Source organism: Puma concolor, chromosome B2, assembly GCF_028749965.1.
Source record: "Puma concolor isolate L17-30 chromosome B2, mPumCon1.1.hap2, whole genome shotgun sequence".
Taxonomy (NCBI): Eukaryota; Metazoa; Chordata; class Mammalia; order Carnivora; family Felidae; genus Puma; species Puma concolor.
Genome location: NC_141671.1, coordinates 94,836,528 through 94,863,345, shown reverse-complemented (window position 1 = coordinate 94,863,345; position 26,818 = coordinate 94,836,528). Strand labels below are relative to the sequence as shown.

The following is a 26,818-nucleotide window of genomic DNA, read 5'->3' as shown; positions in this document are numbered from 1 at the left end:
TTTGTTTCTCTCTCTATATATTTTTTTTACATCTTTTCTCCCCTCAGAGAGTCCCCTTTAAAATTTCTTGCAGGGCTGGCTAGTGGTCACAAACTCCTTTAATTTTTGTTTTTCTGGGAAGATTTTTATCTCTACTTCTATTTTGAATGACAGCCTGGCTGGGTAAAGAATTCTTGGCTGCATATTTTTCTGATTCAGCACATTGAATATATCCTGCTGCTCCTTTCTGGCCTGCCAAGTTTCTGTGGATAGGTCGGCTGCAAACCGGATCTGTCTTCCCTTGGAGGTTAGGGGCTTTTTTTCCCTTGCTGCTTTCATAATTCTCTCCTTGTCTGAGTATTTTATGAATTTGACTACGATATGCCTTGTTGATGGTCGGTTCTTGTTGAATCTAATGGGGGCACTCTGTGCTTCCTGGATTTTGATGTCTGTGTCTTTCCCCAGGTCAGGAAAGTTTTCTGCTATGATTTGCTCACATAACCCTTCTACCCCTATTTCTCTCTCTTCCTCTTCTGGGACCCCTATGATTCCGATGTTGTTCCTTTTTAATGAGTCACTGATTTCTCTAATTCTTAAATCGTGCTCTTTTGCCTTAACCTCCCTCTTTTTTTCTGCTTCATTATTCTAAGTTTGTCCTCTATATCGCAGATTCTCTGCCTCACCCATTCTTGCCCCCACTGCATCGATCCGTGTTTGAAGCTCAGTTATAGCATTTTTTATTTCATTCTATTTTATCTCTGCAGAAAGGGATTCTAATCTATTTTCGACTCCAGCTAGCATTCTTATCGTGATTCTAAATTCTGGTTCAGACATCTTGCTTGTATCTGTGTTGGTTAAATCCCTGGCTGTTGTTTCTTTGTGCTCTTCCTTTTGGGGTGAATTCCTTCGTTTTGTCATTTTGAAGGGAGTAAAAGGAATTAATGAGTTAGAAAAATTAAAATTAAAATTAAAATTAAAATTAAACTAAAAAAATATTAAAATTAAAAAATTACACACACACACAAATCTAATAAATGATGCTAGATCCTAGGTGTGTTTTGGTCTGGGTGTTGAAAGTGGTTTGACAGATTAGACAAAAAAAAGGGGGAGGGGAAACAGAAATCGTTTGAGAATTTGAAAAAAAATGAATACACTGAAGTAGACTAAAGTGAGAGGATGGGAGTAAAATAGAATTTGAAAAAAAACACACAAAAGTAAAGAATATAATAGAAAAAATTAAAGAAAAATATTTTTAATAAAAATCGAAAGTAAAAATGAAGTTTTTCTTCATTTAACAAACATAAAAGAAACAAAAAAGAGAAAACAGAAAAATAAAATAAAAAGGAAATCGTTTGAAAATTTGAAAAGGGGAATACACTGAAGTAGACTAAAATAAAATGATGGAAGAAAGGTAGAATTTGAAAAAATTTACATAAAGTAAAAAATATAGGAAAAAAATTAAAGAAAAATATTTTTAAGAAAAATTGAAAATAAAAATATTTTCTTTCTGTATTCAAGAAAAAGAAAAGTAGTGTAGAAGAGAAAAATTAAAGAAAGAAAATTGAATAGATGGACCTGCTAACAGATTGAATAAGACTGAAATTACTTCATTTTCCTCTAGAAGTCAGACTATGTAGCGCTTTATAGTCCATAAACTAAGTAGGCGGTGAGACTTGTGTTCTTGAAGAGCAAGTTTGGCCCAGTTGGCCGGGATCAGTGTAATGGTTCCGTTCTCCACTAGATGGCGCTGCAAGCCTACGGGAGTGAATTATTGCAGCCCTCATAGGTGTGTATGCGCATGCGCGGGAGCAGTGAAAATGGCGTCACCCAGCTAATCGGTCTCTAGTATCAGAACTCTGTTCTCCCTGATCAGCAATTATGCACCGTCCTCTGTCTTCAGCTTTCGTCCACTCCCGGCTTCTTCACTGTGACCAAGACCCAGGCAGTACTTCTCGCCTGAGTTTTGTCTCAGGTGCGGCTGTTTTCCCCAGCCCCTTTCTTCTGAAGGACTGCGGCTTTGACCTGTTCCGCCCCTCTGTGGGAGGATCTCACCGAGCAATGACCAAATGTCAGCTGCACCCAGGAATGCTTGCTGGACCCTGCTGCTGCTGGTGCCTCACGACTGCGGCCAGGTGCCAGCCACCCCAGAAAAAGTTCACGAGATAGGGTAGCAGCAGTGTTTCAAGGATTACGGAAAATCACAACACATGTCTGGCACCAGGCTTCACCCTTAACGACCTTGTTCCAGCACCAGTGAATGTGGCCATTTTCTGGGGTCTGCTGGGACCAGGTGGTTTCAACAGTCTCTACCAAATGTCCTTCCAGCAGTGGAACTGCTTTTCCCCGTGTGGACCAAGAACCTCCCTGACCCCACTCTGTTCCTGGGGATTTGATCTTCCCACCAGAGCACCGCCAGGTATAGAGCTGCAGAGTTGCAGCGTTTGTGCTCCCCTTGTTTACAGTCTTAATGGAATTTAAACCCTCTCCTTTCTCCTTTCTCCCTTTTTAATTTAGTCCCTGTGGCTGTTTCCAATTTTCCACTTTCTCTCCAGCTGCTTTTGGGGAGGGGTGATTTTCCTGTATTCTCCCTCCTCCCCCCACCCCATTTCCGTCCTCTCTCCTCCTGCAAAAGCCGCTTCCTGCCCGCCACAGGCTTCTCTCTCCCCAAGTTCACCTCTCCGTGCCACGTACCTGCTGAATTCTTTGGTTCAGGTTGTGCAGATTGTATTAATCCTCCAATCAATTTTCTAGGTGTGTAGGATGGTTTAGTGTTGGTCTGGCTGTATTTCATGGACATGAGACACAAAAAACTTCCATGCTGTTCTGCCATCTTGACTTCTGTCTCTCTCTTTTAATCTCTCTCTCTCACTTTCTCTCTATATATCTTTATAAAGTTCTGAAGTATATAAAAAATCAAACACAGTCCATGATAATCCTTAAAATACTTCCTGTTTAGTTCCTGAAAACAAGTGTACTCTTTCCATAACCATTAAAATCAACCAAGTCCTTACATAACACCTATCAAAATCAGAAAATTAACACTGATAGTATATTACCATCTGAAGATACCCCCTCCATTTCTGGTACAAGATTAAATCCAAAGTTACACGTTGCATATAAGTGTCATGCCTTTTAGTTAACTTCTTCATTCTGGAAATGTTCCTCAATCTTCCCTTGTTTTTTTTTTCTTGTCTTTGTCTTGGATACTTTGAAAGAGTACAGGCTACTTACTTTGTAGAATATGTCTCATGTGTTCCATGATTAGACTAGATACATATTTGAGTAGTACTACCATAGAAATTATGCAGTCTGCTTCTCTGTCATATAGTGTATCAACACACATTCAGTGACGATGTGCCACGTGACTCATGATATTAGTTTTCATTATTTGGTTAATGTGTTGCCTATAAAATACCCACACTTGAAAGTTAATTATAAATATTTTTTTCTGGGGTGATAGTTTGAGTATATATAAATGTTCTATTCTCACAAAATATATGCCAAATTATTTTAGGGGTAATTTTACATCAAAAAATTTATTCTGATGTTTACATGAATCCATTATTACCATGGTGATTGTCTGATGGTGCTTTTCTAATTAAGTCATTTCTACATTTTATTAGTTGACATTCTACTGACATGTAGAATATTTGTTTCTTTGTTTCTAACTTTTCTGGATTAGTTTGGACTCCTAAATTCCTCTTTTTACTTAGTGATGTGTGATTCTTCACTCATTATTTCTTTGGTGCTCAAAATTTCCCATTTTTAGTCAGTTCCTATCCCTGTTTGACCTGTCCCAACATTCTTGCAGCCTTTTCTTACTTTCTGCACAACAAGATATTCCAGGATCACCACCTTACACTATGCTTGCCCCAGCTCTGTAATCAGCCACTTATTGCCAAGAATCTCTGGTTCCTATAGCTGTGTGGAGTGTTTGTTACTTCAGTGTCATCAATTATAAGTCTTCAGTAACTATTAGTAGAGTTAAAAGTGTTGGAAAGCAATTATTTTGGAGTAATGGTTTATTAATATAAATAAAATGTTAATATTATAAATATATTATCGTTTATATTTTTAAGTAATATAATCTCATGTATAAATGAAACCATTTCTAATTATTTAAAATGTATATTAAATGTGGAAACACCTGTAACAGCTGTGAGGAGAAAATGATGTATATAATTATTAATAAGGAAGGGAAACTAGCTAAACATAGTTGACAGAAACTAAATTTTTGAAACTTGATACTATTTTTAATTACAGTAGATAAATCTTTAATCTGAAAAATAGGTTCTTACAAATTTTTCATATGCTTATGATAAAGTAATGTGTGTCTTGATAAGTAAAGGATAGCATCTGATCACATTGAGTTAAACATTTTTATAAGAAAAAAGCTATTAAAATTAATCCAAATGATCAGAATAATAGTTTAAAAGAAATACATGCTCTAATTTGTTAAACTGTAACCTTTTCTATATTAGAAAAATACTTTGACACAAACACTTTACAAATGTCAGCAGAAAATCTATACTTCATTTCTTCACATTGGTTTTGTGACATTGTGTTTGCTGATATTCGACAAGGGATAAGTTGGGATTGATTTCTTCTGCCAGTGCTCTTTTCTATTGTATTATGGGAAATTAAAGGGCTGAAATGAACTGAGTCCCTTACAACCCCATAGTCACTCATGTGGGCAGACCTACAAAAGGTAAAACCTATGTGCGTTGTGGGTCTTAAAGGTCAGTAGAAAGTTTAGGAATAGCACATCAGTTTAAATTGAAGAAATTATCAAAATTTTAAAGTCTGTGAAGAAGACTTTTTAAAAATGATTTCAAAATCAAAATGGATTTTATCTCTTGGGTGAGGTATTATGAACCTTCTCCCAGGCTCTCCCTAGAGAAGATACATCCAAAATTAAAAATTAAAATCTACCCATCATCCCTATAGAGCATGAAAATCTTAAAGGAAATCACAGAGGATTAAAATACATTTATATATATTTATTTGCATGTATGATATATAACATTACATTACTTCAGGGGTACAACTTAGTGATTTGACATGTCTATACATCATGCTATACTCACCAGAAATGTAGCTACCCTATCACCATACAATGCTATTACAGTATCATTGACTATATTCTCTGTGATGTACCTTTTATTCCAGTGACTTATTAATTGATCAGTGGGTGTTTGTGTCTACCACTCCCCTTCATCCATTTTGCTAATTTCCCTACTACCCTTGTTTCTGGTGACCATCAGTTTTTTCTCTGTATTTATAGGCCTTAGTCAGCTTTTGGTTTGTGTATTCATTTGTTTTGTTTTTTTAGAGTCCACCTATGAATGATATTATACAGTATTTGTATTCCTCTCTGTGATTTATTTTACTTAGCATAATACTTTCTAGGTCCATCCATGTTTTTGCAAATGTCTAGATCTCATCCCTTTTTATAGCTGTACAATAGTCCATTATATATTAAAATATATTTTTAATTTTTAAAACTGCTTTATTTTATTTTTAATATTTTTAAAAATCTCAACAAATTTCATTTTCCAGATGTAAAATCAACAAGAAAATTTTTTTACTTGAAGCATACTTCAGAATACTTGTTTCTAAAGGATAGAAACAAGTTTATATATATATACAAAACATTCCATTCAAGAAATATAACTACACATTTTCCTCCAGAAGAATAGACACAGAAGAATCCCTGGTTTAATTAAAGAGATATAATGGATATTACCAACTTAAGAAAACTTAAATCATACCAAGTATATTTTCTAACGACAGTTGTATAAAACTAAAGATCAACAATAAAACAAAACTGGAAAATCTACAATGCAAATATTAAATATTTTATATGCAAATATTTTTTTTCAATAGATAACATTTATTGAATGCCAGCTATGGACCAGGCATTGCATTATACCATACCACCCAACCCTCTCTTCACCCCTCCCAACAGACACATGAGTAGTGCAGTTACAAAGAACCCGTTCATTCAATTTTTTTTTTCAACGTTTTTTATTTATTTTTGGGACAGAGAGAGACAGAGCATGAACGGGGGAGGGGCAGAGAGAGAGGGAGACACAGAATCGGAAACAGGCTCCAGGCTCCGAGCCATCAGCCCAGAGCCTGACGCGGGGCTCGAACTCACGGACCGCGAGATCGTGACCTGGCTGAAGTCGGACGCTTAACCGACTGCGCCACCCAGGCGCCCCCCGTTCATTCAATTTTAACCATTATTTGGACACTGACATACCACAGTTAATTTTCCTATTATAATTAGGAATTTATTTCAATTTAATGATTTAAGGTCATATATGATTTCCTTGGAAATATTCAAGTTGATTAAAAGTTATTGTTAAGCTATATATTTTTATACATCATCTGTCTAGCTTACATGAAAGTCTGCAATAGGGTTCATAATCTGCCTTTAGCAGAGTTATAAGAGAATAGCCTCTGTTTTCATCTGGGCTGGATTCTTCTTTTTTCAGATAATGCACATACATTTTTGGATTACTCATGATTCTTTTTCTACAAGTACAGAGATTTTTTTGTGTGTAAGTAAAAACTTTTTTTTCCTCAAATTTTTATTTAAATTCTAGTTAATTAACATATAGTGTAATATTGGTTCCAGGAGTAGAATTTAGTAATTCATCACTTACATATAGCACCCAGTGCTCAACACAGCAAGTGCCCTCCTTAATACCCATCACCCATTTAGCCCATCCCCTGCCCACCTACCTCCATCAACCCTCAGTTCGTTTTCTATAGTTAAAAGTCTGTTACAATTTGCTTCCCTCTCTTTTTTCCCCTTCTCCTATGTTCATCTGTTTTGTTTCTTAAGTTCCACATATGAGTGAAATCATGGTATTTGTCTTTCTCTGAGTGACTTATTTCATTTAGCGTAATACACTCTAGCTCCATCCATGTCATTGCAAATGCCAAGATTTCTTTCTATTTGATGGCTGAGTAATATTCTGTTATATATAATATATGTATTATATATACACATACCACATCTCCTTCAGCCATTTGGCACTTGATGAATGCTTGGACTTCTCCATAATTTGACTATTGTTGATAATGCTGCTATAAACATTGGGTGGATGTATCCCTTCAAATCAGTATTTTTGTATCCTTTGGGTAAATACCTCATACTGCAATTGCTGTGTCATAGGGTGGTATTGTTTTGAACTTGTTGAGAAACCTCCATACTGTTTTCCAGAGTGGCTGCACCAGTCTGCATTCCCACCAATAGTGTAAGAAGGTTCCCTTTTGTCCACATCCTTGTCAATATCTGTTGTTTTCCTTTGCTGTTAATTTTAGCAATTCTGACAGGTGTGAGGTGGTATCTCATCATGGTTTTGATTTGTATTTCCCTGATGATGACTGATGTTTAGCATCTTTTCCTGTGTCTGTTAGCCATCTAGACATCTTCTTTGGAAAAGTATCCATTCATGTCTTCTGCCCATTTCTTAACTGGATTATTAGTTTTTTTAGGTGCCAAGTTTGATAAGTTCTTTATTGATTTTGAATACTAACCTTTTATCTGATATGTCATTTGCAAATATCTTCTACCATTCCATAGGCTGTCTTTTAGTTTTGTTGATTATTTTCTTCACGGTGCAGAAGATTTTTTATCTTGATTAAATCCCAATAGTTCATTTTTGCTTTGTTTCCCTTGCCTCTAGAGACATGTCTAGTAAGAAGTTGCTATGGCCGAGGTCAACAAGGTTGCCACCTGTGTTCTTTTGTAGGATTTTGATGGTTCTCTATCTCACATTTAGATCTTTCATGCATTTTGAATTTATTTTTGTGTATGGTGTAAGAAAGTCATCCAGGTTCATTCTTCTGCATGTCCCTGTTCAGTTTTCCCAGAAACATTTGTTGCAGAGACGGTCTTTCTTCCATTGGATACTCTTTCCTGCTTTGTTGAAGATGAGTTGACAATATATTTGTGGGTACATTTCTGGATGTTCTATTTTGTTCCTATGATCTATGTGTCTGCTTTTGTGCCAGTACCATACTGTCTTGATGACTACAGCTTTGTGATATTGCTTCAAGTCCATAATTGTGATGCCTCCAGCTTTGCTTTTCTTTTCCAAGATTGCTTTGGCTATTCGGGGTCTTTTGTGGTTCCATACAAATTTTAGAACTGTTTGTTCTAGTTCTGTGAAAACTGCTGGTGGGATATGATAGAGATTACATTAAATATGTAGATTGCTTTGGAAAATACAGACATTTTAACAATATTTCTTCTTCCAATCCATGAGCATGGAATGTTTTTCCATTTCTTTGTGTAATCTTCAATTTCTTTCATAAGTATTCTATAGTTTTTGGAGGACAGATATTTTACCTCTTTAGTTAGGTTTATCCCAAGGTATCTTGTGGGTTTGGTGCGATTGCAAATAGCACTGATTCCTATTTTTTTGCTGCTTCATTACTGGTGTATAGAAATGCAACATATTATGTATGTTAATTTTATATCTTGTGACTTTGCTGAATTTGTGTATCGGCTTAGCAATTTTTTGGTGTAATATTTTGGGTTTTCTTTTTTTGTAAATTTTCTTTAAAAGTTTATTTATCTTGAGAGAACCATAGAGAGCATGAGCAGAGAGGAGTGAGGCTCTACACGGTCAATGCACAGAGTCTGACATGGGGCTCAAACTCATGAAACTGTGAGATCATAACTAGAGCTGAAGTCAATAGTCAGATGCTTAACTAACTGAGCAACCTAGGTGCCCCATCTTTCGGGTTTTCTACAGAGTATCATGTTGTCTGCCAATAGTGAAAGTTTGATTTCTTCCTTGCTGATTTGGGTGCCTTGTATATATTTTTGTTGTCTGATTGCTGATTCTAGGACTGCCAGAACTATGTTAAATAACAGTGGTGAGAATGGACATCCTTGTCTGGTTCCTGACTGTGGAGGAAAAGCTCTCAGTTTTTCCCCATTGAGGATGATATTTGAGGTGGGCCTTTCATACATGCCTTTATGGTGTTGAGGTGTGTTCCTTCTACCCCTACACTGTTTAGGGTTTTTAACAAGAATGGATGATTTTTTGTCAAATGCTTTTTCTGCATATATTGACAGGATCATATGGTTACTGTCCTTTTTTTTTTTTTAATGTGGTGTATCACGTTGATTGATTTGTGGATTCTGCAGCTCAAGAATAAATCCCACTTGATCATGGCGAATGATTTTTTTAATGTACTGTTGAATTTGATTTGCTAGTATGCTGTTGAGAATTTTTACATCTATGTTTATCAGAGATATTGGCCTATAATTCTTCTTTCTTTAGGGGGGGTCTTTGATTTTTGAATCAAGGTAATACTGGCCTCATAGAATGAGGTTGGAAGTTTTCCTTCCATTTCTATTTTTTGGAACAATTTTAGAAGAATAGGTATTAAATCTTCTTTAAATGTCTTGTAGAACTTCCCTTAGAAGCCAGCCATCTGGCTCTGGACTTTTGTTTGTCAGGAGATTTTTGATTACTGATTCAATTTTGCTGCTCTTATGGATCTGTTTAAATTTTGTATTTCTTCCTGTTTCACTATGTTAGTTTTTATGTTTCTAGGAATTTATCCATTTCTTTCAGATTGTCCAACTTGTTGGCATATAATTTTTTGTCATATTCTCTTGTAATTGTATTTCTATGGCATTGGTTATGATCTAGCCTCTTTCATTTGTGATTTCACTTATTTGGGTCCTTTCTCTTTTCTTTTTTATAAGTCTAGCTAGGGGAATATAAATTTTATTAATCCTTTCAGAAAACCAGCTCTTAGTTTCATTGATCTGTTGTACTCTTTTTTTGTGTGTTTTTTTTTTCTACATCATTTATTTCTTTTCTAATATTTATTTAATTTCCTTTCTTATGGCTTTAGGGTTTATTTGCTCTTCCTTTTCTCACTCCTTTGGGTATAAGATTAGATTGTGTGTTCGAGATTTTTCTTGCTTCTTGATGACCTGTATTGCTATATATGTTCCTCTTATGAGCACCTTTGCTGCATCCTAAAGGTTCTCTACTGTAATGTTTTCATTTTCATTTGCTTTCATGTTTTTTTGTTTTGTTTTGTTTTTTTTTAGTTTCTTCTTTAATTTACTGATTAACTCATCCATTCTTCAGTAGGGTGTTCTTTTACCTCCATGTATTTATGGTCTTTCCAATTTTTTTTATTATGGTTGACTTTAAGTTTCATAGCACTGTGATCTAAAAATATATGTGGTATGATCTCAATCTTTTTGCATCTGTTGAAGCCTGATTTGTGACCCAGTGTGTGGTCTATTCTGAAGAATATTCTATGGGCACTCAAAAAGAATGTGTATTCTGCTGTTTTGGATGAAATGTTCTGAATATATCTGCTCAGTCCATCTGGTCCGGTGTGTCATTCAAAGCCATTGTTTTCTTGTTGATTTCCTGCTTAGATGATCCGTCCATTGATTTAAGTGGGGTGTTAAAGTCCCCATTATTATATTGTTATCAATGATTTTCTATACATTTGTTGTTAATTGATTTATCTATTTGGGTGTTCCAAGTTGGGGACATAAGGGCCTCCTACTCCATCATCTTAACTCCTGATAATATTCCATAACTTATGGGATACAGCAAAAGCAGAGGTTAGAGTGAAATTTATAACTCTAAATGCTTGTATTAAGAAAAATTGTTCAAATAAACAACATTATACCAAAAGGAACTAGAAAGTAAAAAAAAAAAAAAAATACTTAGCTGAAATTAGTAGAGGAAGGAAACAACAAAGAGAAATCAGAAATGAATAAAATAGAGACCAGAATAAATGATAACATAACTTTGAAAGTAATGCCCAGTTTTTCCAAAAAAATAAACAAAATTGGAAATGCTTTAACTACATTAAACTAAAGAGAGAGAGAGAGAGAAGACTCAAAAACCAAAATGAGAAATGAAAGAAAACAATACAACAAATACCACAGAAATACATAATGTGGTAACAGATTCCTGTAAACAATGATAGAGTAACAAATCAGATAACTTAAAAAAAAAAGATAATTCCTAAAAATGTATGTTATCAGGCTTGAATCAAGAACCAATCAGGAGTGGACAACCCAGCACCTAGAGCTATCAAGCCAAGAAGAGTAAACCTGAGAAGGAACAAGGGAGAAGGGAAGGGAGAGCTGCCCAGAACCTTATAAAACAAGGACCCTTGCCTATTGTCCTCAGGCATTCACTTTCAAATGTCCCCTCTCTGTAAAGAGAGCTTTCCTACTACTCTTCCTTTCTAATCTTATACTCTAATAAACTTTTGCCTGCTGCTCATTTTGTGTCCACCTCTTCATTCTTCGAAGCAGCGAGACAACAAATCCCGGGTACTATGGTAACAAATCCCAGGTATTGTGCTAAAAAGTCCTGCAACACCTTCAGATTAACAGTGAGGGTATGGTGAAACATTTATCATGCAAATGAATGTCAAAAGAAAACCAGAGTAGCAATACTTATACTGGACAAACTAGACTTTTTTGTTCTTGTATTATTTTTATGCTGCTTTGGTATCAGGGTAATACTGGCCTCATAATGATTCTGAATGTGTCCCCTGTATTCTATTATTTGTAAGATTTTCATAAAATATTTGTATATAATGGGAAAATCCAACATAAAAGAAGTAGTGTATTTAATTGCTGGCAATGGCCAGCAAACCCTGCACGGATGGATGAAGATTACTCCACACTTTGCTAAGAAAGAGGAGAAGGCATGGGGATCAACGTTCGCAGATGAAGACCCCATTTGCCTCACATGTACTCTCATTTGTTGCAGTGTCAGGCCAATCACAAATCTCAGTTGGCTTGTTGTGTACAATGTATAGATAACGGAGTTCCCTAAGGACTGCTGAAACAAGGCATTCCGCAGTCAGGGCAGTTAAAGGCAGCCCTTCAGCATTCCAAGAGACCCATGTCCCTCCCAAGCTTAACTGCAGCACACCAGAAATGTCTATGTTACATTTTAGCCAGCCAAGCAATGTATATAATCTCCTCATCCTCAGTAATAACTCCAACATTTAATCACTGCAAGGAAAATTTAATATAGATAGGATGGAGAATAATGGATGTATATTACCTCAAGGGTCATTAAAATTCAATTAATTTTTGGGGAAAATCTAAATTGTCACAGCTTTTTTATGAAAATAAATTTAGTAATATATCTCAATCAAATGGAAGAATATATATGTTTTTTAATACAGAATTTTAATTACTAGAAATATGCCATTTGTAGCTACTTACAAAGTATGCTGTCATATATATGTCTTGAGATGTTCATTGGAATATATTTTGATTAGCAGAAACAATATTCAATTCCATTTATATAGAAATGTTTAAATAAATGTTACATCAATACAAAGAAATGGTAGGCAGCTAGTAAAAAATAAAGGCCTTAAAGGGAAAAATTTCCAAAATATATAATACTTACTATCAGTAAAAGCAAGATGTAGAATGATATGTTAAATGTGCTTACTTCTGTATGAAAAATAGATATACAATATGAAATATTTCAGTTATATGTACAACTTTAGAAGGATATAGTGATTACCTTTGGGAAGAAAGACTGTGATATGGCAGGGAGGAATCTACTTTTTATTATACATAATTTTCTAAGTTGCAGTTTTCTAACTAGACAGATAATTATTATATAAGTAAATGTTTCAAATAATTTAAATGATAGAATGATTTGCAGAAAAAGGTGTTGCTAAGTGTTTGGATGAGAGCTGAAGTAATTAACAAATAATGTAAAGTTTCTGAAAATTGAATTGGCCTCTATTGTTCATGTATTAAGAAAAGAAAACACTGTTTAGAAGCAGGCATTGTACAGTACATAAAGTTTCATTTAAAAAAATCATAGTTCAGGTGTGCCTGGGTGGCTTAGTTGGTTAAGTGTTTGACTCTTGATTTTGGCTTAGGTCATGTTTTAACAGTTTGTGAGCTTGAGTCTCATGTCTCATGTCTGGCTCCACACTGACAGTGGGGAGCCTGCCTGAGATCCTTTCTCTATCCCTCTCTCTCTGCCCCTCCCTGCTCACACACTCTCTTTCTCTGAAAAATAAATAAACTTAAAAAATAAAAATAAAAGAAACATAGTCATATACTTGCAAGATAATAACCAGGATAATGAATAAAAAAAATATGCACAGTAAATTAATTAGATATAAATCTACATCAGAAAATATATTTGGATTATCAGTTTTAGATGGTCGCTTCAAAGGAAATAATGAGATTCAGAGAATACAAGCAAAAATGGAAATGTGCTAGATTATTCACAATTAAGTATTACTTTGTTTCATGGGCCAAATGCATTAGCATTTGTCTAACTCCTATTAAGGTCAAGATGTATGGATTTGCTCAAGTTAATAAATAAAGGCTATTCACATTAGAAATGTGTCATAGATTGACTAAGTGTTCCTTTTTGCTGTAGATATAAAAATTTATTTGTTATATTGCCTTAAGGTTTCCAATGTTATGTGTATATTCCCCTCTACCCTTTTCAAACACCCACCAGTATAAATATGAATATGTCAAATAATAAGTTGCCAGGTATATGAAAGTAGGACATATCATAATTTGCTAATTAAATAAAGACTGTTATCTAATCCATATGCTTCTCAATCAAATAGATAGTGCCCTTCATATATATGCTAAAATACAATTATTTCATCATAGAGTAGTGCATTTCACTTATTATTAAAAAATATACAAATTTTATATTTACAGAAATTTAAAATTGATCCAAACACCTGCTCTAAGTTTGCTTGATATAGTTTGTCATGTGTATTGAACGATGTTCTTATGGAGTAGCTCAAAGAAATGAGATGAGCTAGAAATATGGATTGAGTAAATAAAATAATGACCTGCATAATTCACATATTAGCATACATTTATTTAGTTAAATTTCTTGTTTTCACCTGGCAGATAAATATGTGTGCTTTTTATTGGCAGTGGGAAACCCCAACCCATTATAGCATGAGAACTCAGCCTCCTTTTGTTTCAGGTCCATAGAGCAAGAAATGTGGAAGGGCATTTCTGTGAAGATAGGTGTGTGGGTCATAAGAACTGATTTTTAGAGTTGGGACTATGCTAGCTGTCTCTACTCTGGATCCCAAGTGACAGAGGTGCCTATCCATTTTATAGTGGGGTGTGGGTTTGTATGTATATGTGTTTGTGATTATAACAACCTTACAAATCATGGAAGGGGCTCATGGAGCAAGTTCTCTTGCCTAGGTCCAAGGACAGTCATGAAAAATCTACACACATCTTGGAAATCTGGATTTGAAATATGCTGTTTTTTGTATCTATGAATAATAATGACCTAATTAAATAATAGCTTTATCATGTAGTTATTGAATTAGTACTTGATCCAAATTTTAGTGTTCTGCACATTAACTATATGCATGTAAAGTCCTCTGAAATGAATCATTTGGATGTTGTAAATGCTAAGTTCAAAAATATCACATCTTGTTAGCTTGCTGCTTTTTAGGAAACTTTATCCGGGTTATATACTGATATTAATTTTTAAAGTGACATGGATCAATGACCAAAGAGTTTAACTATTTATTTCCCTGGATATATATTATCCTATTGCTTAGTAGATGTCAATGATATGATACTTACACCTTTCTGATTAAGTGCCTGTTGAACTTTAGATTGCAATAATCAAAGACTTGTTCAATTTAAATTTTAGATTATTTAAGAAGTCTTCAGCAAAAAAGACATTATAATATGGGATGATTACTCTAGCTGTTATGAAAGAGGCTGTTAAATCCAGTGGGAATTTTCATCAGCATACTGTAATCAGCAACTAGAGAGAATGCTTAATTACAGTTATTTAGGTGACAAGTTGATGTAGTAGTGGTGTTGAAAGCAGAAAAGGGTGCCTGTATTAACACTTGCAACATGTAAAAGGAAATGAAAACACATCAATATCAACTAATGATCTCATGATATGACTGTTCATATTGATTTCTCTTGTTCTATAAATTCCAAAAGTAATTCTCACTACTACTTGCTTAAATGTTTCTGAGAGAAACAGTATTTTGTATGAGAAGTAAAATCTTAGATATTAAAGAAAGCTTATTTTATTTTATTTTATTTTATTTTATTTTATTTTAATGACTTACCTAGTGTTTAGTCATTACAAAATAACATTGATTTGACTAGTGCCTTACTTCAACTTCTTGGTAGTATAGAACACATGCAATTATTTCTGATTTGTTAAGGAGAACTTTATCATAATCTATGCTTTTAAAAGGAGAACTCTTTAAAATTCTTAATCATTTATCATTCATATTATTTATAAGTCAACTTTATAAATCTAATGACCATTTTATCATTTATTAGTTTCTTATGGCTGCTGTAACATATGACTTCAAACTGTGTGGCTGGAAAAAAACACACATTCATTCTCTCAGTTCCATAGGCCAAAGTCTGAAATGAAGGTCTTGACAAGGCGGCAATCTCACTAACTCCAGGAGAGATTTTATTCCTTGCCTTTTCCAGCTGCTGGGGGCTGTCAGCATTCCTGGGCTTGCAGCTGCATCACTCTAATCCCTGACTTTGTAGTCACATTGCCTTCTTCTCTTCTCTTTGTATCTTTCCTCTATGTCTCTTATAGGACACTTGGACATTTCCTACGAGACACTTGACATTGAATTTAAGGCCTACCGGATAACCCAGGATAATCTCCCCTCTCAAGATCCTTAAATGAATTCAACCTGTCAATACTCATCTATCCAATAAGGTAATGTTCATACATTTCAGAGATTAAGAGACAGATATATCTTTTTGGCCATCAATTATTCCACTAAACTGGCTTTTCTTATGATAGTTTAATTGATATATATTTTTATTAGGAATAAAGTGGAGTTTTGGGGAGCAGATTCTAGCAATATATGACAGATTAATTAACTGAATATGATGTACATTTAGAAACCATAATAATGACACATTTTATTTTATTTATTTTATTTTTTTAACATTTGTTTATTTTTGAGAAACAGAGAGAGCACAAGCAAGAGAGGGGGCAAAGAGAGAAGGAGACACAGAATCTGAAGCAGGCTCCAGGCTCTGAGCTGTCCGCATAGAGCCTGATACGGGGCTTTAACCCACAAACTGTGAGATCATGACCTGAGCCAAAGTCAGATGCTTAACCAACTGAGCCACTCAGGAGCCCCAATAATGACGTATTTTCATATTGAGAAGGAATGCTAATATGAAATATATTTCTGGGTTACAATTAATTCCTGTGATTGTAAGTTTTGTTTTAATGAACATTTCTTGATCAAATGAAAGTATCTTACTGTCTTTAATTGTTATAGGGTGCATTGAAATACTTCATCCTTACTGATATGAAAATGCATGTTTCAGGTTTGCTAAGCGGGCATTTAGTTATTTTGACTTCTATGAGCCAAGTGCAGGTGGACAAGTAAAAAGAAAGCTCTGCAGGTGTTTGGAACATAGTAAATTAAACATAATAGAAAACAACAATATAATTATAATATTGAAAAGTTTGAACACATACATACATATTAAATTATCATCTATTTAATCTTGTGTAACAAAACAGATGAGAGGAAATTATAATTAGTCTTGATTTGGTGGGCCTATTAGGCAAAGTTTTAAGGAGTGTGTAGTTTTTGAAAAGAGTTTTTCAAGATAAATAAGAGTGACTAAGTTCTGGGTAGAAAGATATAAGGAAAGGAATTGAGTCATAATGATATCCAATTATGGTATAGTAAATGGAGTGACAATAGAATGACCACAGTGAGATTTTCATGCCTTACTATGGAGCTTAGCCTTCAGATTGTCAAAGGAGAGTTACTAAAGATATCTAAAAGGAAAGGGTATGACCATATGAATTTGTATTTTGATGGGATTATTTGGTAAAAGTGTACAAATGAGTTAGAGGTAATAAAGGATTGGGGTGAGGAGATAATGCTTACTAATATATTCCTTTTCTTCTTTTTAACTGAAGTATAGTTGATACGCAATATTATATATTAGTTTCAGGTGTACAATAGTGATTTGACATTTGCGTACATTATGAAATGTTCACCACAACAAGTAGTTACTATCTGTCATCATAAAGTTATTGCAATATCATTGACTACATTCCCTATGCTATACTTTTCATATTTGTGAATGTAAGGATACTTATGACATTCTTATGACTGGAAGTGTGTACCTCTTAATCCTCTTGATCTATTTTGCCTACCCTCAACCTGCCTCCTCTCTGACAACCATGTTTGTTCTCTGTATTTATGAATTTGTTTCTGTTTTGTTTGTTTGGTTTCTGAATATAAGTGAAATAATATGGTATTTCTTTTTTATTTATTTCAACTAGCATAAGAGTCCATTGGTCCATCCATCCATGTTATCATGAATGGCAAGATTTTATTCTTTAAAATGACTGATCATATATCTATCTATCTCTCACAACGTCTATATATCTATGTAGATGTATAGATATATGTATCACAACTTCTTTATCCATTTATGTATTTATGGACACGAAATCACTTTTACTTCGTGTATATGTCTCTTTCTCAATTAATCCAGGCTTTGAAGTTTGGGTCACTAGGTGGATGGGAGAGTAGTGTGAGCTGACCCACAGAGTACTGTAGAGTAATGGTATAAAAGAAGATAATATTGAAGACAGTGAAAATATGGTTACCAATCAAAAAAATGGTCAAAACGTGAGGTTATGAGCAGAGAGAATACATCATTGTTCAGGGCATAGATTCCCCCTAGAGATTTAAAAAAAATGAATTTTGGGGGGGAGGAGGGTGAGAGAGAGACAGAGTGCAAGGGGGGGCGGGGGCAGCAGAGAGACACACATACAGAATCCGAAGCAGGCTCCAGGCTCTGAGCTGTCAGCACAGAGTCTGACTCTGTGCTGGAACCACAAACCATGAGATCCTGACCTGAGCCGAGGTCAAATAACCCACTGAGCCACCCAGGCGCCACCCCCCATCCCCACTAGAGATTTTTGAAAAGTGAGAGGAAAGGATGAAAAGGTAAGATAACCTCCCAAAACACTGAAAGTCAGATTGAGATTATATTTCGTGGTGTCCTCCTACTATGTGTATAGAAGGAGAAATACCACCATTATCCAAAACATAAATCAGAACCCTGGATTTTCCTAGAATTCCCTCTTTTTTTTTTTTTTTTTGCCTCCTTCTCTATACCAGTATTACCACTCAATCTATCATAAAATCATATAGATATTAATCCTTATACATGTCTTCATTCAGATATTTCTTTCTAACCTTATTGAACTCACATATGTACTTATCAGTCTCTCCAGTGGACATCTCTGTGCTTTCTCTGATTTCATGTGTTTTCTCTGATTTCAGTCTTGTCCCTAATTCACATCGTACCCATACTTTCAATATGAGCTATCTCAGAAAAATCTGGCTACAGAACTCACCTGTTTAAATTCAGTCAATGTCTACCCAGTGCTCTTTGTATAGTCCTGTTCAAGTGAATGGCACACAAGACCCATGATTATGTAGATCTGACTGAAAATTCGCTCACGTCTTAAACCATATGTGTGTTTACTCATACTCTTAATTTTCCTTAGCATGCCCTTTCTGTTCTTCTTTATTTATTTTTTTTTATTTTTATTAACATTTATTTATTTATTTTTGAGAGACAGATAGAGACAGAGCATGAGCAGGGAAGGAACGGAGAGAGAGGGAGACACAGAATCCGAAGCAGGTTCCAGGCTCCGAGCTGTCAGCACAGAGCCTGACGTGGGGCTCAAACCCATGAACCTGGAGATCACAACCTGAGCTGAAATCGAGTCAGACGCTTAACCAACTGAGCCACCCAGGCGTCCCTGTTCTTCTTACTCCCTGTACTAAGTTTTCTGAATCCTTTTCTCTTGTTTGGGGTCAGCTCACCTTGGATTATACCTCCTTCCTCAGAACAAAGCTCTAAAAGAATACTTGTTTGCATTACATTGAAACATTTCTTTAGATTATACTGCACCCACTTTCCAGACTATACATACTGACAGTGGCAAATATTTATCTTTACATTTTCAACTATTGTCACTGGACTTCAGGAGATACTCATTTTTTAAATGGAACTTATGTGATTATTAGATTTCTTCTGAAAATGGAAATGCAAATTTTAGACTGGTAGTCAGCATTTACAAAACATGCATGAAAAGGACTTGTATTCATAATGTATATATAAACCTCTTTAAACTCAATGTGAAGAGGGGTGCCTGAGTGGCTCAATTAAGTGTCCCACTCTTGATTTTGGCTCAGGTCATGATCTCACAGTTCGTGAGTTCAAGCCCCACATCAGGCTCTGCAGTGTCAGCTTGGAATTCTCTCTCTCCCTCTCTCTCTGCCTGTTCCCTGCTCCCTCACACACTCTCTCTCTCAACATAAATAAATAAACATTAAAAAAAATAAACTTAATATTAAGAAAATAAGCAATTTGGAAAAACAGTGGGAAGAAAACTTGAATGGAAACTTTAACAAAGAATTAATACACATGGCAAAAAAACGTGAAAAGATGTTCAAAATAATGAGTAATCATAAAAATATGCATTAAAACCAATACACAAAATCTAGCATACACTCACTAGTATGGCTAAAACTAAAAAGTTTGACAATACTAAATATTGATGATGCTATGAAGACTTTACCTATTGCTGGCAGAAGTTACTATCGGTATAGTAGTTTTCGAGATCAGTTTTTCATTTTTGGTGAAGTCAATGAGACAACCACATGAACCAGCAAGCCAGCTCATAGATATTTATCTAAGAAAAAAGAAAGCATATAGAGACCTATACATGAATGTCCATTATAGCTTTACTAAAACAGCTGCCAATTTCCAAATATTGGATAAATATATCTGTGGTATATACATTAGCTAGAATACCATTCATCAATGCAAAGGAGTAATAAATCCCAACAATGCACATGAATCTCAAAAACAGTATGTTAAGTTAAATAAATTCAGATACTAAAGGTTACATTCAGTATGAATTCTTTTATAGGAAATTCCAGAAAACACAAAACTATAGTTACAGAAAGCAGTTCAGTGGTTAATTTTAAGAGGACATCAAAGATAAATTATGCAGTACAATAGTTATAAAACTCTAAATGTATTTAAAATACTCCCATAGTTTGGTTCTAAAGAGTTCAAGAATCCCTTTTTTTTTTAATTGTTTTTGATGTTCATTAATTTTCGAGAGAGAGACAGAGCATGAGTCGGGGAGAAGCAGAAAGAGAGGGAGACACACAATCTGAAGCAGGCTCCAGGCTCTGAGCTGTCAGCACAGAGCCCTACGCAGGGCTGAAACTCACCAACCATGAGATCATGACCTAAACTGAAGTCGGATACTTAACCCAGGCGCCCTGGCCAAGAATTCCTTTCAAACTTTATTCAGAATTGTGGTATTCATATGAGCTGAAATTCCCTATTCCATGTTCTCTATTCACTCTGCTCTTTCGTATTTAAAGACTAAGCCATGGCAGAATATGAGCAGTGTCGTTTCCCATTGTTTATTTTATCGAAGAAGAACAAGTAATCTGAAGAGTCAAATATTTGTATGCCTTGGGGCAGATATTGATGGCCTGGACTTAAGGAACATAAATTCTTAGTTTCCTGTCAGTAATGGAATGGATCCAGCATGCATCTAGCTGTTCACTGATTTAGGTTATCAAATGATCACATTTTCAATAAGACTAATTCTTATCGTCTAAGTATTTTTCTGATAATCATTACATGTTGTCTACCCTAACTCTTTTTTATCACTCCTGGAAACATTTTAGAGATTTGTGTTCCAAATGAAACTTTGGCATTTGGGTAACTAAATGTTTAAAGCTATGGTATTAGGCTAAATGGGTTAATTGTATTCTTTTTTGGTTATTTGATTATATATTTAAACTATTCATTCTGTGTCTTCTAATACCTCAATTTCTGCCTCTCTGAGGAAGTTGTGAATAACAAGTACCTGTTTAAATTTGTAGTAGATACTGGTTTGTGAGAATGAATTGAAAGTTTCTATCTATTGCATTACGTATCATCTATAACCATTAAAGAAACATCAATCTCACCTGGGGTTTATATTGCCTCAAAAACTACAACTCTGCTTCAATAAAATCTTTCTTTTACAACAGTGGAAATTCCAAATCTGATCATTTAAGAGATTTTTGGCTGCAGGAATAGACAAGCCTTGAGTCAAACTGGCTTTATAATAAAGCAATAGTTCCCACAATATGGTCCCCAGAACAGCAGCATTAACATCACTAAGGAACTTGTAGAGATGCAAATTTTCTAGTCCCACCATAGACATAGTAACTCAGATATTTGAGGACTGAGAACAACAATTTTTGTTTTAACAAGCCCTTAAGATGATTTTGAGAATCTGCAATCAAAATACATTATTTGAAAAAGAGCAAACATAGACATGGGGCAGGCTCCAGTTTGTGAAATAATAATTTAGGTTTTGTGGATATCACTTGGCAAAATAATTTGAAGTGAATGTTGGAAAACAGAATTTAATTTGAAAAATGAGCTTTTCCTTAAATAAGCAAGCTCATACAAAAATTGTTAACATTGGTTTGAAAATATTTCCTAAGGATAAAATAAAGTTGTTGTCGTGGTGGTGATGGTTGTTTTGCTCCATAGACGTCTCTTCCTGCCAAAACTAAACTAAACTAAAATCCTAAAACAATTCATTGTCAAGTTGACACAAATGGTCTTAGTCCCTAACATTTGCATCATACTTAGCTGGTCTCAATTTTCAATATTTCTTTTGGTCATTAATAATCCAAACTGGAGGACAGATTATTAATCCCACCTGAGAAGTACATTGGCTCTATGGGATCGGTTTTGTATGTGGCAGAGTTTAAAGCAGACATTGTAGAACTTACTGATCAAAAATTTCAAACCTTTTTGTATAGGAAAATTTCTCCTTGGGGCTGTGAATGTGGGTGCTTGTTTTCTACTGGAAGTACCTTTATTGTCTATCCATGTGATTTGTTTTCGTTAGTCATTGCAGAATCATTTTACAGTATATGTACAACATTGTGTCTACAAGTGTCATTTTCAGGAGACTCTCTCTGGTGTGTAGGAGCTTCCACCTATTTTATATGTAAGGCTTTTTCTAGGGATTTTCTGCTTTTGTTCCAAGTCTGTTTCATATTGTTCAGTCAGGAGTTGGCAGCATGGAAATGGGGCTGTTTCCTATTAATGGTTTTTGCTTTTATATTAAATCCCCTATTTCTGAGTTAAGTCCATTCACTGAAAATAAGAAGAAAACTGAGGTTTCATTTGTTTCTAGATCTCTTCCTGAATGCTTTCTTAAGATTATATAAAGACTATTCTTGATATTTAGACATGAGAGAACTTCAGATATTGTGTGATTCTATTTTAATTGGTGTTTGCTTCTTTCTGGTTTCGGTTGGATTTTGCAAAAATCTCTTTTGTTCATTTATCCTTCGGAATGCCAGCCTTCAGAAAGAGAAGTGGGCACACATATGTAATGATATCATCTTTTTCATTATTTTGGTTGGTATTCTCTTTACAATTTTTTTAATGTTTATTTTTGAGAGAGAGAGAGAGACAGACTGTGAGTGAGGGAGGGGCAGAGAGAGAGACACACACAGAATCTGAAGCAGACTTCAGGCTCTGAGATGTCAGCACAGAGCCCAATGTGGGGCTTGAACTCACAGTCTGCAATATCATGACCTGAGCCGAAGTTGGACACTTAACGAACCTGGTGCCCTGGTATTTTCTATTTTTATTAATTTTATCATTAGAGTTAGGAGGTATGATTTATTCATCCAGGACCAGCTAACAGAGTTTGTAGGCTCAGTGCAAAATAAAAAATGTGAGGCCATTTTTTCAAAAACTAAGAATGTCAATACAACAACAGCCCCACTTAGACTTAAATATGTATGGTAAATTGACATAAATTTTGTAAAGCTTAGCAGGCAACCTTTTATTGTGAACTGATGAATTGATGTTGTATATTCTTTTCTAAGTATTAATGCTTATAACTAACTACAGAAACAAATCAGGATAACAGTTCAACTATATACCATATTGGAATTTTCAATTCCATACATCCTCAGTAACTAGAACATTAAAAGAATGTACTCCTATATCTATTCTCTATCAAGAGTACAGTTAGTAGAAATATCACATGATTGTTAAGGGAATTTTCTAGTTTTTAGAGTGTTGGAAAAGTTTCATTCTGTATTTTTTTCTGTCTTTTTCTTGGTAGAGGAGACATATGGAGAGTTTATTCCCATTGATTGTCTTGAAAACCCTAATACCCTGTAACAATGTATGTTATTTCCTCTGTAGAGATACCTTCTCTCTTTTTAAAGGCCCATTTTTGTGTTGCATCCTTTTGAAGAGATGAAGTTATTGACCCAGACTAACTAACAAATCTCTGCATATGATAAAGATTAGAATGCAAAGAAATAGCAATTGGTTGATTTTTGTTTTTAATTTTGTTTTTTCCTGCTAAGAAATCTTCTATGACTCTGACATCTATAGGATGAAGACCAACTCCTCTGGGTGTCTTATGAGGCCCTCCATGGCCTGGTGACTGCCAGTCCCTCCATTCTCTTCTCTGGTCACACCCATTCTAACCTTAAACTCTACACATGTTAAACTCTCTTGCAATTCTTCAACATGATGGCTGTTTCATGTCTTGGTGCATGTTATTTCCCTGGAGTATGATGCTCTGATGCCCTTACCACCTACTTTAGACTGTCTTGGTAAAGTCTTCTTTCTCCTTTAGGTTGTAACTTAGCATGTCACCTCCTCTGTGAAGCAAGTCTTGATACTCACAGGCTTGGAAGCTCCTCCCCCAGTGCAGTACCTTGTATACTGGTCCTTTATGGCAGTGATTATATTATATCATATTTGGCTCTTTACAGTTGTATCTGTATTTTCACTAAACTGATATTATTTTCACTAAACTGGTATTATTGATAGTGTTATGCAAATCATTCCTTTACCTTTTACACTTAACACAGTGTCTTGCCTATAGTTGGCACTAAATAAGAACTTGTTGAATAAAATGAATTGAGTGAAATTTCAAAAAACTCATTGAATGAAATAAATAAATGTAATTTTATTTATTTATTTATTTATTTATTTATTTATTTATTATTTTATTAGTTTCTCTCTCTCTTTGTTTTTTTTTTTTTTTTGGTATCAGGAGTAGAATTTGGTGATTTATCATTTACATATAACACCCTGTACTTATCAGAATAAGTGCCCTTCTTAATACCCATCAGCCATTTAGCTCATCCCCTGTGACCTCCCCTCCATCCATCCTCAGTTTGCTGTCTTATAGTTAAGAGTCTAAATGTAATTTGCGGTGCCTGTGTGGTTCAGTTGTTTAAGCACCCTACTCTTGATTTCAGCTGAGGTCGTGATACCACTATTCGTGGGTTTGAACCTTGAATCGGGCCCTGTGCTGACAGTGTGGAGACTGTCTCTCTCTCCCTCTCTCTTTGCCAACTCCCCACTCATGTGCCCTCTCTCTCATAATAAATAAGCATTTTAAAAAACAGTTCTAAATGTAATTAAAAAAAAAAAAAACAGGTATCCTTGACTCAAAAGCTGCATTAACAAAGAAATCTTGAATCATTACCAGAATGTTAGATTTCTCCCATAAACTCAAAGGGAACAAGAAAAATAATTACGGAATAAACTTAATATTTAAATTTGAATTTAAAACAGAGAAGGTAATATTATTACTCATTTCCATTTGCAAAACTACACATAAAACTTTAATAAATTATATTTCCCTAATATTTCGGAGTTCTCATAGGATACTTATATACTCTATTTCATTTGTCTTTTTTTTTTTTTTTTAAAGATTCTATATGGTATTTGTTTTTCTCTGTCTGACTTTTCTCACTTGGTATAGTGCCCTCAAGGTCCATCCATGTTGTCACAAATGACAACATTTCTGAGGGACTTAAATTAGTATGTTTTCTTTTCTTTCTTTTTTTTTTTTTTTTTTGCGTTAGTGTATTTATTTATTTATTTATTTATTTATTTATTTATTTATTTAAGCATGGGAGGGGGAAAGAGATGGAGAGAGAGAAAGAATCCCCAGCAGACTTTGCACTCTGCCCTGAGCCTGAAGCAGGACCCCGTCTCACAACTATGAAATCTTGACCTGAGCCGAGATTAAGAGTCAGATGCCTAAAACTGAGCCACTCAGGTGCCTCTAGTATGTTTTCTTTTCTTAAAGAAACCCTGGTTTCTAACCATCTGTTTTTCACTGTTCTTCAGAGACATATGCTTAAAAAAAAGATATGTGAAAAGCACAAAACAGAATGTTTCCAGATGCAGGTGGTCCTAGATAATTTTGAAAAGTGCATGTGGGAATGTAAAAAAAAAAAAAAAAAAAAAAAAAAAAAAAAAAAAAGAAGTAACAGTACATGGAGTTTATTTGTTAATATTTTTAGGGTAAGATTTCTGGGGAAATAGAAATTTTGACAGCTATTAAATTCTTTTTACAGGGAAAGATAAGCTGGTTCCCCAATCCACTGCAACATTGCATACTTGTCTTCCATTTATTTTGTGGTTATTACATTTTTAGATAAAATGCCTTTAAAAGGAAAAAAACACTATATAAACTCTCCATGACCAAAAAAAAAAAAAAAAGAAAAGGGCAGCACATCATAGGCAAATATAGCCACAGAGGGAGGATTAAATGGAAAGGCTATGTGAAGAAAACTCTCTCCTTTCACATCTGATATCCACAGTTGTACATGTGAGTCTGATAATTGATCCCAAAATATGTTTTTAATAAATATGTTATCCCATTTATAGCAGTTAATATGAGAGAGTTGCCCTTATACCTCCCACTCACTTGATGAAATGACTTTATTTTTCATTAGGGAATTATTTAATTTTTTTCTGATAGGACAGTAAAATGTAAGCTATTTTCATAAGAATATTTGTTAAACTGGATTGAATTATGTTCTCTCTTTTTTTTTTTTAGAAGTCTATGGGTATGAATAAAAATTTAGGAAAATGTTTAAAAAAGGTAATATGAATATTTGTAGAATAAACGAACACACAAAATCATTTCTTTAGCTAAAATATCAATGGAATAGATCTTATCATATAATAATGTTTTTTTTCATACATAAATATGATTCTATTTATTTTCAAAAGAGGGGGCATTTATTGTAGGGCACCATGCTACAATTTTTTATGCTGTGATAATAAATGATTTAATTCATATAATTTATGAATTAACCTTTATTATATGATTTTTAAGGCTTTAGATTGTTTTAAATTTCAGTATAACTCTTTGAATAGAATTCTTTCTGACTGATATTTTAAAATTTATTGTCTTATTTATAAATAAAATGTACATAAGAAAGCATAACTGAATACATACTTGCTATTTTTATTTGAATAATTATCTGTTAGTTCAGTTAAGAATAAAAAAAATTAAGGGTGGCTGGGTGACTCAGTTGGTTAAGCCTCTGACTCTTAGTTTTGGCTCAGGTCATGAACTCATGGTTGGTGAGATCAAGCCCCAAGTCCAGCTCAGCCCTGACAATAGGAAGCCTGCTTGGGATTCCCTCCCTCTCTTTCTGCCCCTCCCCCACGTGCTTGTTAGCTCTGTCTCTTAAAATAAATAAATAAACTTGAAAAAAAGAATAAGAAATAATGTTTTTATTTTACCTTCTCTCCATTGTTATTCTCTTTCTTTCTTTATGTAGATCCAAAATTCTCCTAAATAATTTTCCTTAACTTTTTTACAACAGGTCTGCTGCCGACAAATTGCCTCAATTTTTGTTTGTC

General features: G+C 34.4%; 1 long non-coding RNA gene across 10 annotated transcripts in view; it reads left to right on the top strand.

The window, feature by feature from the left end:
• Nucleotides 1-26,818, top strand: part of LOC147581115 (uncharacterized) — a 1,011,143-nt gene that overhangs the window by 955,676 nt on the left and 28,649 nt on the right. For all 10 annotated transcript variants that reach the window (XR_015251431.1, XR_015251428.1, XR_015251427.1 and 7 more), the window contains one exon: nucleotides 15,615-15,740. This is a non-coding gene — a long non-coding RNA (uncharacterized LOC147581115). The remainder of the gene's footprint in view (nucleotides 1-15,614; nucleotides 15,741-26,818) is intronic.